Source organism: Microtus oregoni, unplaced genomic scaffold, assembly GCF_018167655.1.
Source record: "Microtus oregoni isolate MIOR12 unplaced genomic scaffold, Mior012 000023F_ref0000262, whole genome shotgun sequence".
Classification (NCBI taxonomy): domain Eukaryota; kingdom Metazoa; phylum Chordata; class Mammalia; order Rodentia; family Cricetidae; genus Microtus; species Microtus oregoni.
The window spans coordinates 14,584,217-14,597,514 of record NW_024543082.1 but is presented as its reverse complement, the minus strand read 5'-3'; positions in this window follow the sequence as shown (position 1 = coordinate 14,597,514).

Below are 13,298 nucleotides of genomic sequence, written 5' to 3'. Positions count from 1 at the left end.
TCAGAGATTTCTCAATGCTTCCTGAGCAGCTGTCTCAAGGTTAAGGTCCAATTGGAGGACTGTAGGGGAGTGGCTTGAATGCTGGCCTCAGTTGAAGTGTTACTCCACTGATTCAGGGTCTCTTGGGCAGAGCCTGCCCAGCAAGGATATATAATGGATTTGCTTAAGGAGGCACTTCCTATGTGCTCCAATTGTACTCAGCTGCAGGAGGTTACAGGGCCTCCAAAATACACCCATCAATTTCACCTTGTCATGGTTGTGTCCAAGAATGAATAAAACAAGCGAGGTAGAAATTGCTTCTGGCAGGAACTGAACAGGAAATCCTTCCTGGGCAGTGTGATGACTAATTGCTCCCCATTCACAGAAGAAAAGCCTAAAATCCTTCAACTGCCATCAATACAGGGAATGGGTTTCCTGGTGCAATTGTGTCAGGAGCAAACTGGTGAAGATTGCAGAATCTTTTCCCCATGTGGGGCGGGGGCAGAGATGGAGAGGGACAGAGCATGCCCTTGGGGTGAGTCACCAGGGCCAGCTCTGCAAGACAGATAATTGCCTCAATTCTCTGCCTCCCTTGGAAGCCCAAGGAGAGCTACTAAGGTCAGTTTCCCTCTGGAAGGAGCTAACATGGGTCTGGTCTTCATATGTTCTACTTCTCAGTCACAGGAATTGCATAGAACACACTGACATACATTCTGTTTTGCAGGTTCGAGAAGACTAAGGAGTTTCTTTTTCTAAAATAACAAATGGAAGAAATTCCTTAAGAAACAAATATTTACATGGCATGAAAAGCCAGCTAAAAAGATGATGAGCAAAATGTAATGATCCAAGGGAATCATTGCTCCTTGGATGATGGATGGATTTTTTGATTCTCAATGTCACAAGACTTTTCCTCTAAACTTTCACACAAAAAGTCTAATTGGATGTAAGATTCAATTTTGATTACTAGAAAAGAAGGCATGTTTACTCTTTCTTCTGTATCTTCATACACAGGACTCATAGAAGAAACCCTTAGACTCTAACCCATGGAGTGTGGTACATGATAAAGAATGATTTTTGAAGTTATCTTAATTTGGTTGAGTCATCCCTATACCTTGATGACAATTGACATCTCTTAGCACTGTGAAGCAGACATTGCCATAGTAAAACCCTTTGAACTTGTAAATCAGACACATGTAGGCTACCTGCCTGTGTAGACTCTACACTATAGCCACAACAGCAGTGTTCCATGTCTGTGAGACAGGTTGTGTGATTCCGGGTTGTGGCCGTGGAGCTAAACAGGAGGGGCACGCTCCAGGATGTCATTCCTTGGATGATTCTTGCCTAAAGTTGGGCACAAGAAAAGTCTGTAACAGATTAAGTAGGTAAAAATGGAGTAATTTCTATTTTATGTGCATAAAGTAAATATATAGTCTCAAAAATATTACCCTAGGCCCAAGGCAAGTTATAAGTAATCAGCTACCCTGGACCTTTTCCCCTCCTACCTCCTGCCAGTCTCCTTCAACTTTGCAGGCATGTGGGTGGTTCTAAGGTGATCAGCACCAGATTCACCTGTGGGACACCCAGCCTTGCCATAGAAGCCAAGGACGAAGACAGTTTGGAAACAGTTTGTCCCTTATTCTCAACATCTGTGCATCTCACTACAGTCATGTCAGACACAACAACTCACAGCCGTGTGTAAAGGTGACTTCTGACAATAAATCCTATTCTCTGTCATCCTCGATGGTTCTTCCTCTACTCCACCACACTCACATGGGATGCTTTAAGATCAATTCTGAGTTCCAGTGCTCCAAGGGAGCAAGGCCTGGTCTTGTGTGGCATCCTCGGCATATGGGCTTTGATGTTTATATTTGACTCCCAGGGTTTAGAGAAAATCTCAGTAGTTCTCAGAACTCTTTCTTCACTTCTGACCTATGTGCTTTTGAAATCAGCATTCTTCCTGAATCCCCCAGGAACACCTCCTCCTATTCAATCGATCAGACTTCTCATTCCATCTGAGATGCGATCTGTATTTGAGGTAGCAGGAAATCAGTGGTCCTGATTGGCTGATCTTTCTGAATGTCAAGGTCATGAAAAGCATGGCACACCAAATTAGAGTGCTGAGATGTGAGGGAGAGGGGTCTGAGGAGTCATTGGGTGAGGTGTTAGTAAGCCTATTGTGCTGAGTCTAAAACAGTGTGCTCACTGTTGATTACAACCCTGTCAGAAAATGCTAACCAGGTAACATGTGACAGCAATATTCTGGAATAATTTTAAATGTTTATGTAAAAATAAATTTTGGATTATATCGTAATAAGCTAATATTCCTTTTAAGAAACATGTCCATGTCTTAAATCTGACAGCAGAGATTTTCTGTTTTCACCCTGTCAATCCTAAAAATCTGATAACTTGCTATTTCTCCACCCTTTACACACCATTTGGGAAAGTGTTTCTCTATACTTTACACACCATTCAGGAAAATATCTTCCAACTTAACATACCATTCAGGAAAATGTCTTCCCACACTTTACACATTATTCAGGGAAATCAGAGTATCACAGTCTTCAGCTGGAGACTGTGCATCCATTTGTTTTTAAGAATTTACTCTTCTGTGTGCTTCCGTTTGTCTATGAGTGTATGGCACACAGCGTGAGAGCCTGCAGACTCCAGAGGAGGTCGTTGGGTCTGACGTGGGTGCTGGGGACCAGACTGCAGTCCTCTAGAAGAGCAGAAGTGATCTTTACTGTTGCTTCATCTCTCCAGTCTCAAAGACATCTAAGTTAAATTTGCTGTTAACCATTCATTTATTAAAATGGCTCTCATTTTAAAAAAATGAAATAAAAGGAGCCAAGATTACTAAGAAATGTAAACATTATCTCACTGGGGTTTTCCTTTACACAGGGGCTTTAGTGTTTTTTGTTTTTTTTTTTTTTTTGATTTTGCTGTTTATGAACACTTGTCATACACTGGAGTATAAACACTTAAGAATGAACAAACCAGGTACAAAGTTTGAGACTCTAAAACTCATGTCTTTTGAGAGAAAAGAATTGGACCAGCTGGCAATCACCTCACATTTCAGGGTTTGCTTTTTCTCTTATCAACTGCACACTTAAAATCTTGACTAGGTCACAGAGAGCCAGGTTTCAGTTTGCCCCTGGTTCGGGTCCTCTGGTCTGTTGAAGAGATGAATGCTTTGCCTTCTGATCTCATACTGTAGTTGAATGATTTGTGTGTTTCCTGTTGGCCCCTGTTACACAGACTTCTAATTACCTAACCTTCTTAAACTGCATATGATATCACATATCACTGAATGAGGCAAGAGGTTTCATATTGAAACAAGTTAGACTACAAAGGAACATCTATCTCTTACTGCTTTGCCCAGTAACAAGCAAGGGGACTAGGCTCCCTATTGTGCAAACCACAGGGTCAGAACTGGAGAAATGCCTCCTCCAGGGGCCACTCTAGCCATAATCCCATTCCTCGGGGGTTGGGGTAGACAATTGTTGGTGACAGGTGAAGATCAACAAAGAAACCCATGGAAGGGGCATGGAATGCAGGTTAACCCCAGAACACCTCAGGCCTTCTCAAGGAAATGATGGGATGAGGACAAGGTCCTGGGGGCAGAGCTGCTGATACCAGGCCACCTGCTCTGATTGGGAGCTCTGCACAGATCGTCAAGGGCCTACTAGCATTTGAGCCACCTGGCACTTAGATTCCTGTGTCTTCAATGAACTAGATCTCAGTTTTGTACGGGTCAGTTTTAATTCCAATTCTGTTCTTAAAAGTCAAAAGTCTTTCAAGTTGACTCATGACTATAGCATTTCAAGGTATCCCTTTATTTGTTAGTAAAATTTCCTAACAAGCAATTTAATTTATTTTAATTATGGGTAGTTGGAATAAAATCACTCACAAAGATATTGCAGCTTTCAGCAGCACCAATCAGACTGAGCTTGGAGAAGGGACAGCAGGTGTTTTAATACAGAGGACATGGTACACCCTGGAATAAAGCCCATACTCTGTATTAATCACATGAACCTTGTTGTATCTTCTCAGTTTAAAGGGAAAGTTTATCCTTAAACGCAGAAAGGTCAAATCTGTAAAGTCACCCTAGCTAGGAAAAAAAGCAACAACAAAAACTCCCCACAAAACAGGAAGTGGTATATTGTCTTGGTTCTGTAAAAAATAGAATCTGTGAATTGTAAAAAAGCATAAGAAAGATTTGGTTATTTTTTTTCCAAATGGATGGCAGAATTCAAAAAAGCAAAATAAATCAAAATAAAATAAATCTCCCACTTTCCATAATGGAAAGGCCCTTCTACCCTAAGCCAAAAGTCTAGGCCGGACAGAATCTTTGTTTTACACATAAATGTCTTCCTGTATCAGCCTGTTTTGAGAAACCTATAGACTGTAAATAACGATCTGGATTCTGGGTTAAGGTGAAGGTCAGGAGGGAAAAGAGATGCAATGAGAGTATTGCAGATTTTAAGTTTTTATTGTTTTCTGTTACAATCAAGGAATTAGACCTTTTACAGAGTAATAATTAAGGCTGAAAACTAGCCTTGGTCTAGCATCCTAGTTGGAACTTGAAGGAACTCCTAAGTCCACACTGTCTTGGAGAAAACAGTGTCTTCGGAGAACAATAAGGTGATTCCAGTGATGAGAAAAACAGCAGACGACCCAATGGCACTTGGAAGAGTGCAAGCATCTTACATCCTGGTCTGGACGAGAATTGTTGGATTTAGGGTTCCTAAAGGTAGAAATTTGAAGATTCTGAATTAATAAAGACCACCTTAACTCATCTTGTAATCTATGTTCTGCAATTAGTAAGAAGTGCAAACCAGAGATAATTCAGGATAAAAACCTGTTTGCAGTGTAGTCTTTAAAATGAGTGTCTCCATCTGATTAATAGTGGCTCATACAGCACAAAGCAGTTTGGAGAGAAAAAACTATGCCCATATTCCCAAATATTGTTTGTAAATGTTCTTTTACATTTAACGGGGGATATGATATAGATATTAATAATTTACATTGGCATAAATCTTGATTTATGGTAACAAATTTAAGGTCAGTTTTGTAATCCTGTGTATAGGTATTTCTGATCTTGATTTAAGTATTGTGATTGTATGGCTCATTTTAAAATGTAATGTATAATTAAGAAATATAGGTTAATAGATAATCATCTATAATAGTCAAGTTTGTAGTCATGTTAGTTAGATTTTCTAGATGTGCATAGATATATTTCTGATGTAGGTGGGTCATCTGTCTATGTGTTATTTTCATTGGTTAATAAAACCTTTGATAGGACAGCAGCTTAGATAGGCAGAGTAGACAGAACAGAATGCTGGGAAGAAGGGAAGTGAGGCAGATGCTATAGCTCTCCTCTCCAAGATGGATGAAAGTTAAGATCCTTCATAGTAAGCCACCACCTCGTGGTGTTACACACATTAATAGAAATGGGTTAATCAGGATATGAGAATTAGCCAGTAAGAGGCTAGAGCTAATGGGCCAAGCAGTGTTTAAAAGAATACAATTTGTGTGTGCTTATTTCGGGGCATAAGCCTGCCATTCCTTCAACATATTTCAGATAGGCATTCTTCATATCTTTCAAAAACTAAAGAATATGGCATTTAAAATGTTTTAATAACTTAGAACTTTTCGTGAAAATGAGACACGTCTGCTCCTGGCAGTACCAAGCTACTTTCTGAGAAAGATGGGCATTGAAGAGGCTCTTTATGGAGTTGGTTAGCCATTTGGGCAAGAAACTGCTCTCGCCTGGACTGTTGCATAAACTGAACATGAAGAAAAAACAGAGACTTGACCACTTAACTTGCCTAAAGGTGAGATGGTCCTTCAGGGTTCCTGATTCTTGAAAGAGTCTGTGAGACATTCTGCAGGACACAGAAGAAAGTGACTGAACTGTCTTTAAAATTTCAAGCTTCATGAAAAAGTCTGCTGGATACTATGGGCCTATAGGCTGAAGATGGATGCCCCAACGATACAGAAGAACTTTGGGTGACTGTACAGGTTGTGAGATGTCTCTGTCATTTCTAGAATTTTGGAAGTTGCCTACAATGTACTTCCTGTTTACTTAGGTAATATTATATCCTTCTGGAGTCTTTGATGAAGTTGAAGAATGGATAGTTATTATTATAGTTTTCCTTAGTTATGATAAAAGATAAAGTAGATATAAATATAGCAATTGTAGTTCTTGCTTGATAATTGTTTTGTTATAATTAATTTTACTATGTTAAAGTTAAAGCCTTTCTTCTTGTTTAAAAAGAAAAAGAGAAATGGTGTAGGAGGTACTTCTGTTTATGTGTTGCTTTCATTGGTTAATCAATAAAGAATCTGCTTGGCCTGATAGAGCAGAACTTAGGTAGGAGAGAAGACAGAACTGAATTCTGGGAAGAAGAAAGCAGAGTCAGAGAGCCACCATGGAGATGCCAGATCAGACATGCTAAATCTATCCCAATAAGCCATGAACTCGTGGTGAACACAGATTATTAGAAATGGGTTAAATCAAGATGTGAGAGTTAGACAATAAGAGGCTAGAGATAATGGGCCAGGCAGTGATTAAATTAATAAAATTTCTGTGTGGTTACTTCGGGTGTAAGCTAGCCTGGTGGCCGGGACAAATAAAAGGGCCCACTCTCATGTTACAATTAATCTGTTTATCTTTTAGAACCATTCTGGAATTCTATTCTCTTGTAAAGGAGTATTTAAGTTGCTACATTGTGATGCAGGTGGGTCTTGTATCTTATCTTTTGCTTTCATTGGTTAACTAATAAAGAAAACTGCTTGGCCTGATAGGACAGAAAATTAGGTAGGCAGAGTAAACAGAACAGAATGCTGGGAGAAAGAAGCTGAGTCAGACAGTTGCCATGATTCTCCCGCCAGACACAGACGCAGGTTAAGATCCTCCCTGGTAAGCCACCAGCTCGTGGTGCTACACAGATTATTAGAAATGGGTTAATCAAAGATGTGAGAATTAGCCAATAAAGGCTAGAACTAACGGTCCAAGCAGTGTTTAAAAGAATACAGTTTCCATGTAATTATTTCAGGCATAAGCTAGTTATGTGGGAGCTGGGGCGGCCAGAACGCAGCCCTGCCGCTCCATCAACAACATTGGCTTTCTACAGCTTTCATAACTTTCTCCCTAAGGAAACAAAAGCCTTGTGAGATTACTACTGCTTCTCAGTTTTCCTTCATACTAAGAAATATTTCCAAGAAAGGGGAAGTATTCATTAGAGCACTTAGTGTGCCACCACTTTGGTTGAGCAGATCTCTAGGCTCTAGGCTACTCACCCTGGTCTCTGAACTGTGGGATGTGTTAATCCCAAAAATTTGGTGAGAAAGTTCACTGGTCCAAATCATGGCTAGATTAATTGAAGCACACTTTTTTATGTGTGTACATGGTCTGCCTCCACCTAATGTAGGGCTGAAGACTTCAGCATTGGCTATGGGGAAGACAAGGTGTTTATAGCTCAAGGGTAAGGGGTTTTCCAAATGGAGGATTTGGCAGGAAAATAGGTAGGCTTACAGAGGCAGAACATAAGCAGAACAAGTAGTCATAACAACCATTTGAAACAAAGGCATCATTTCCTGGATCAGGCAGTATGGGACCTTTTTTAGTTAAGGTTACATGTGGGGCATAGCCATATTGTTGAGAAATAGATTTAATCATAAACAGGAATGAAGCTAGTTTTTCTTCATTATAAGATGCTTTTCAAGCCTAAGATAGCAGCATGCTAGTTCTTCAGGTGTTCCTGCTACAGGCTTCTTCTTGGAGGGTGTGGGACAACCCTCCTAAACTATACTGGCATAGGAGGCTGTGGAAAAAACTTTCTCTTTGTCTTATGAGAACTGAGGCTTAGCTCTCTGGTTAGGAGATGGAATGACCTTCGCCAAAGTTTCTTCATGATGTCTTTATTATTATAAACATTTATTAGCTTTTTAAAAATTATATTTCTAAGATACATGCTTCCCTGCTCCCCTATCCAAACTTCCTTTATCCCAATCATCCTGTTTCCCCAAGTTCCCCCCATCCTCCCCTTCTCACTTTTCTCTCCCCATCTCCCCTTATCCCCATCTCACCCCAGCCCCAAGATCCCAATATTTTGCCCGGCAATTTTGTCTACTTCCCATAGCCAGGAGGATAACTATATGTTTTTCTTTGGGTTCACTTTCTTATTTAGCTTCTTTAGGATCACAAATTATAGATAGACTCAGTGATCTTTATTTATGGCTAGAAACTAATTATGAGTGAGTACATCCCCTGTTCATCTTTTTGGGTCTGGGTTACCTCACTCAGGATAGTGTTTTCTATTTCCATCAATTTGCATGCAAAATTCAAGAAGTCATTGTGTTTTTTTTTTTTTTTTTTTTTTTTTGGTTTTTCGAGACAGGGTTTCTCTGTAGCTTTGGAGCCTGTCCTGGAACACCCTTTGTAGACCAGGCTGGTCTCGAACTCACAGAGATCCGCCTGCCTCTGCCTCCCGAGTGCTGGGATTAAAGGCGTGCGCCACCACCGCCCGGCCAAGAAGTCATTGTTTTTTACTGCTGAGTAGTACTCTAATGTGTATATATTCCAAATTTTCTTCATCCATTCTTCCATTGAAGGACATCTAGGTTGTTTCCAGGTTCTGGCTATTACAAATAATACTGCTATGAACATAGTTGAACAAATGCTTTTGTCATAAGATAGGGCATCTCTTGGGTATATTCCCAAGAATGGTATGGCTGGGTCCAGGGGGTAGGTTGATCCCGAATTTCCTGAGAAATCGCCACACTGCTTTCCAAAGTGGTTGCACAAGTTTGCATTCCCACCAGCAATGGATGAGTGTACCCCTTCCTCCACAACCTCTCCAGCAAAGGCTATCATTGGTGTTTTTTATTTTAGCCATTCTGACAGGTATAAGATGATATTTCAAAGTTGTTTTGATTTGCATTTCCCTGATCACTAAGGAGGTTGAGCATGACCTTAAGTGTCTTTTGGCCATTTGAACTTCTTCTGTTGAGAATTCTCTGTTCAGTTCAGTGCCCCATTTTTTAATTGGGTTAATTAGCATTTTAAAGTCTAGTTTCTTGAGTTCTCTATATATTTTGGAGAACAGACCTTTGTCTGTTGCGGGGTTGGTGAAGAGCTTCTCCCAGTCAGTGGGTTGCCTTTTTGTCTTAGTGACAGTGTCCTTTGCTTTACAGAAGCTTCTCAGTTTCAGTAGATCCCATTTATTCAATGCTGCCCTTAATGTCCGTGCTGCTGGGGTTATACATAAGAAGCGATCTCCTGTGCCCATCTGTTGTAGGGTACTTCCCACTTTCTCTTCTATCAGGTTCAGTGTATTCAGATTGATATTGTGGTCTTTGATCCATTTGGACTTGAGTTTTGTGCATGGTGATAGATATGGATCTATTTCCATTCTTCTACAAGTTGACATCCAGTTGTGCCAGCACCATTTGTTGAAGATGCTTTCTTTCTTCCATTGTATGCTTTTAGCTCCTTTATTGAAAATGAGGTGTTCATAGGTTTGTGGGTTAAAAACCGGGTCTTCTATACGATTCCATTGGTCGACTTCTCTGTTTTTATGCCAGGACCACACGGTTTTCATTGCCACCTTAGGGTTGGCAAGAGACTTGAACCTAGAGTGGCTCTCAGGTGCCCAAGGCAATGTCCCCAGTTAGTTCCTTGGGCAGCTGAGGATAGGGAACCTGAAATGACCCTATCCTATAGCAATACTGATGAATATTTTGCATATCACCATAGAACCTTCATTTGGCGATGGATGGAGATAGAGACACTGGAGCACTGGACTGAGCTCCCAAGGTCCCAATGAGGAGCAGAAGGAGGGAGAAGATGAGCAAGGAAGTCAGGACCACGAGGGGTGCACCCACCTACTGAGACAGTGGGGCTGATCTATTGGGAGCTCACCAAGGCCAGCTGGACTATCACTGAAAAAGCATGGGATAAAACCAAACTCTCTGAACATGGCGGACAATGAGGGATGATGAGAAACCAAAGACAATGGCACGGGGTTTTAATCCTACTTCATGTTCTGGCTTTGTGGGAGCCTAGCCAGTTTGGATGTTCTCCTTCCCAGACCTGGACAGATGGGGGAGGACCTTGGACTTTCCACAAGGCAGGGAACCCTGACTGCTCTTTGGACTGGAGAGGGAGGGGGAGAGGAGTGGGGAGAGGGGGAGAGGGACGGGAGGAGGGGAAGGGAAATGGGAGGCTGGGAGGTGGTGGAAACTTTTTTTTCTCACTAAAATTTATAAAAAAAAAAGAAATAAAAAAGAAACACTAAAAAAATATATTTCTTTGTTTCATATGTATATGTACCCACTCATGTACGCATGTACATGCCACAGCATGTGTGTGGACATGAGAGGACAACTTGTAAAAATCGGTCTTTCCTTCAACCATGTGGAGCCTGGAAATTGAATCCAGGTACTCATATTTGATAGTAATTGCCTTTATTCATTGTGCTAGCTCACAATTGTGAGCCTTGTAACTCAGTGGGCTTCTGTGTGTGTGTGTGTGTGTGTGCGTGTGCGTGTGCGTGTGCGTGTGTGTGTGTGTGTGTGTGTGTTTGAGTCAGGGTCTCACTATAAAGCCCTGAATGGTCTAGAACTCACCCTTTAGTCCACGCTGGCCTCAATCTCATAAAGATTCTCCTGTTACTGACTCTGGAGTGCTGGGATTAACGGAATGCACATTGTCCTTGGCTCAGTGGTCATTAGCTGACTTCAGACAGTGCTGTTTCTTGAGGATCCCCTTCTTGTTATTCTGCCTATTCCCCAGTGGTCTCTTTCTTGTATGGACTCAACTACTTGTCTATCTACTAGGCAAATTTTCTTCTTGCATGCGAATTGCATCATTTGTGTGCAGAAAATCCTGTTGGACTTAGTCTTTCACAGGATGGCCTCTGTAGGGTATCCTCTGCTTGTTCTTCTTATGTCTCAAGAAATTCCTTTCCACAAAGTTTGGCTTGTAGGCAAACCTGGCATTTCCTTGCTAAAAAGAATCATTTTCCTTATCTCTGGCATAAAGGAACATATGATGCATCTATTAACCTCTGCCTGAGGTGCCTATTTATCATATGAAAGCAGACATACGCTGCTCCAAAACCTGTTCATAGAGTCCTGGCTCCTCTGCCCCCTACTCTGAAACCCCTGCCCCTGAGCTTCATGTGCCCTCCCCATAACTTCTTTGGTTTCCCACAAAATCTCATCCTTTCTGGCTATGTTTTCTCTTGCTCTCTTGTTTCTCTTGGCTGCTGGCTGGCTCTGCTCCTGGATCTTTCCTGTTCTCTTCTCTCCTCTCTCCTCTCTTCGTCTCCACCCCCTCCTCAAACAGTCTGGTTAGGATGCTGGCTATTTTCAGTCTGGACTCCTCCATGTGCCCCTGGCTGTGCTCTACCTCATATTCATAAAAAACTTTCTCCTCAACTCATACCTATAGGCAGCTGTGTCTTCATTTATTTTACTCAGTTCTCCAGGTTCACATGCCCTTTATTACTGCTGGCTGGGGGGCCAGCCTCCATCAGTACAAGGCTCAAAGGGAATCCATGGAGTCCCTGTACTAAGATTTTTGTTTTTTCATCTGACAAGGTAACACAAACAATACTTACCTTCTTGATGGTTTCCTTCGGAGTTTTTCTTTATTCCTCTTCTGTATTCTCTATTCTCTGACTTTATTCATCCTCTAAGGCTTATTTACCCCAACAAAAATCTTTCAGGCAATATAGAAATTACAATGTGGTTACATTCTGTTTTCCAAGTGAATGATTATAATGAACATAGGTAAAAATATGTTTGTCACCGAAGAACCCACTTAATTTACATCTAAGTGACTTATTATTATAGATTAACAGGGTGTAAGCAAGCAAGGTATTTTTCTCAGCCAGTCTTTTTGTTGGCAGGTTGCATATTGTGGTTACAAAGAAAGGAACAATTATTTTATTATTTATCTCAGAAGGTAATCGTATCAAAAAGCTTAGAAAGATCACAAATCTAAACTTTCATATATGAAAAAGAACTAGTAAGCTCTATTTAAATACTCAGGGTGCATAGCTACTCATCAACAGATTTCTTTTTATATTAGAAAGATATGGGTACAAGGAATTAATCGGTGCCTATGGTTACCATCCTAGCACAAAAGGCACAACAGCTAATAATAATTGGGTTTTGGTTTCCTGACCTTAAAGAGTTCCTCACTCAACTCTATGCCTTTCTAAAACTTTAGATTGTCTTCTTGGGGTTTTCACCTCAAAGTTACGTGACAAAAACATCTCAATCCAACCTTAAGTCATTTTCAAAGCTTTTGTTTCTGCTGTGATGTACTCCAAAACCTGTGAACACATCTCCCAACATTGACATTTAAAGAATTTAGACTAGCTGGGCTACTTGGTCTCAATTGTTTGTTTTTTAATCACTAACCTAAGCAACAGTCTATATGCCTCCTCAAAGGAAACTGAGGATTTCTAGTTGTGTGACGTGTGACACTTGCTTGTTTTTTTGTTTCCTCTATAGCCTCTGTTTTATCAGAGGCAGAGGCAACAATTTATCCTATCCTTACTTATATTAATTTTCCACTAAACTAACTTCTATTATCATCCCTTACTGTATTTATTAAAGACTCACAAGCAACAAAATCCTATTTTAATGAACACTCTTATTATATAAAATTATTGCTTCAGTTAAATAGTACGGCTGAAGAGGACATCATCTTCATAATAATCCACAGGTAAAAAATGCCAAATAGTATGTGACATTTCCATGAGATGATAATGCTGCATTAAGGGTAGTGGGGATCTCCCCGAGCTCATTCACACCATGCCAGATACCAGAGGAAGATGGCGCACCAGAAGGAAAGACACTCTGGGTCTGTGGTCTTGTGGCCTTGCCTATCTGAGCTTTAACCATCAAGGCTTTGTTTCCTGGTGGGCCAGTGCCATCAAGTCAATTGCCATCTGATGCTCCTCTGACATTGCCACCTGCTCTTCATGTTCTGTGCCACAGATTACTCCCCTTGGCTCAGTTTGCTTAGGAAGATGTTGGATGCCGTCTGATTTTGCCTTCTTCTGTCAGGTCCAAAAGACAATTCAGTTCCTCAAACTCCAAAAGGCATTCCAAAAAATCTAGAAATGAGCTTAACCTGGACTTCAGAAGGATTTCTGGTAGTTAGGTAAAAGTCAACATTCCTCAGGAACTTGTGAAACCACTTACCATCTGCCAAAAAGGAGTTATTTCCCTTATCTGTGACATATACCTTGACTGCGTATTAAAACCCATCCTAGCATCCAGACTTCCTCAGCATCACA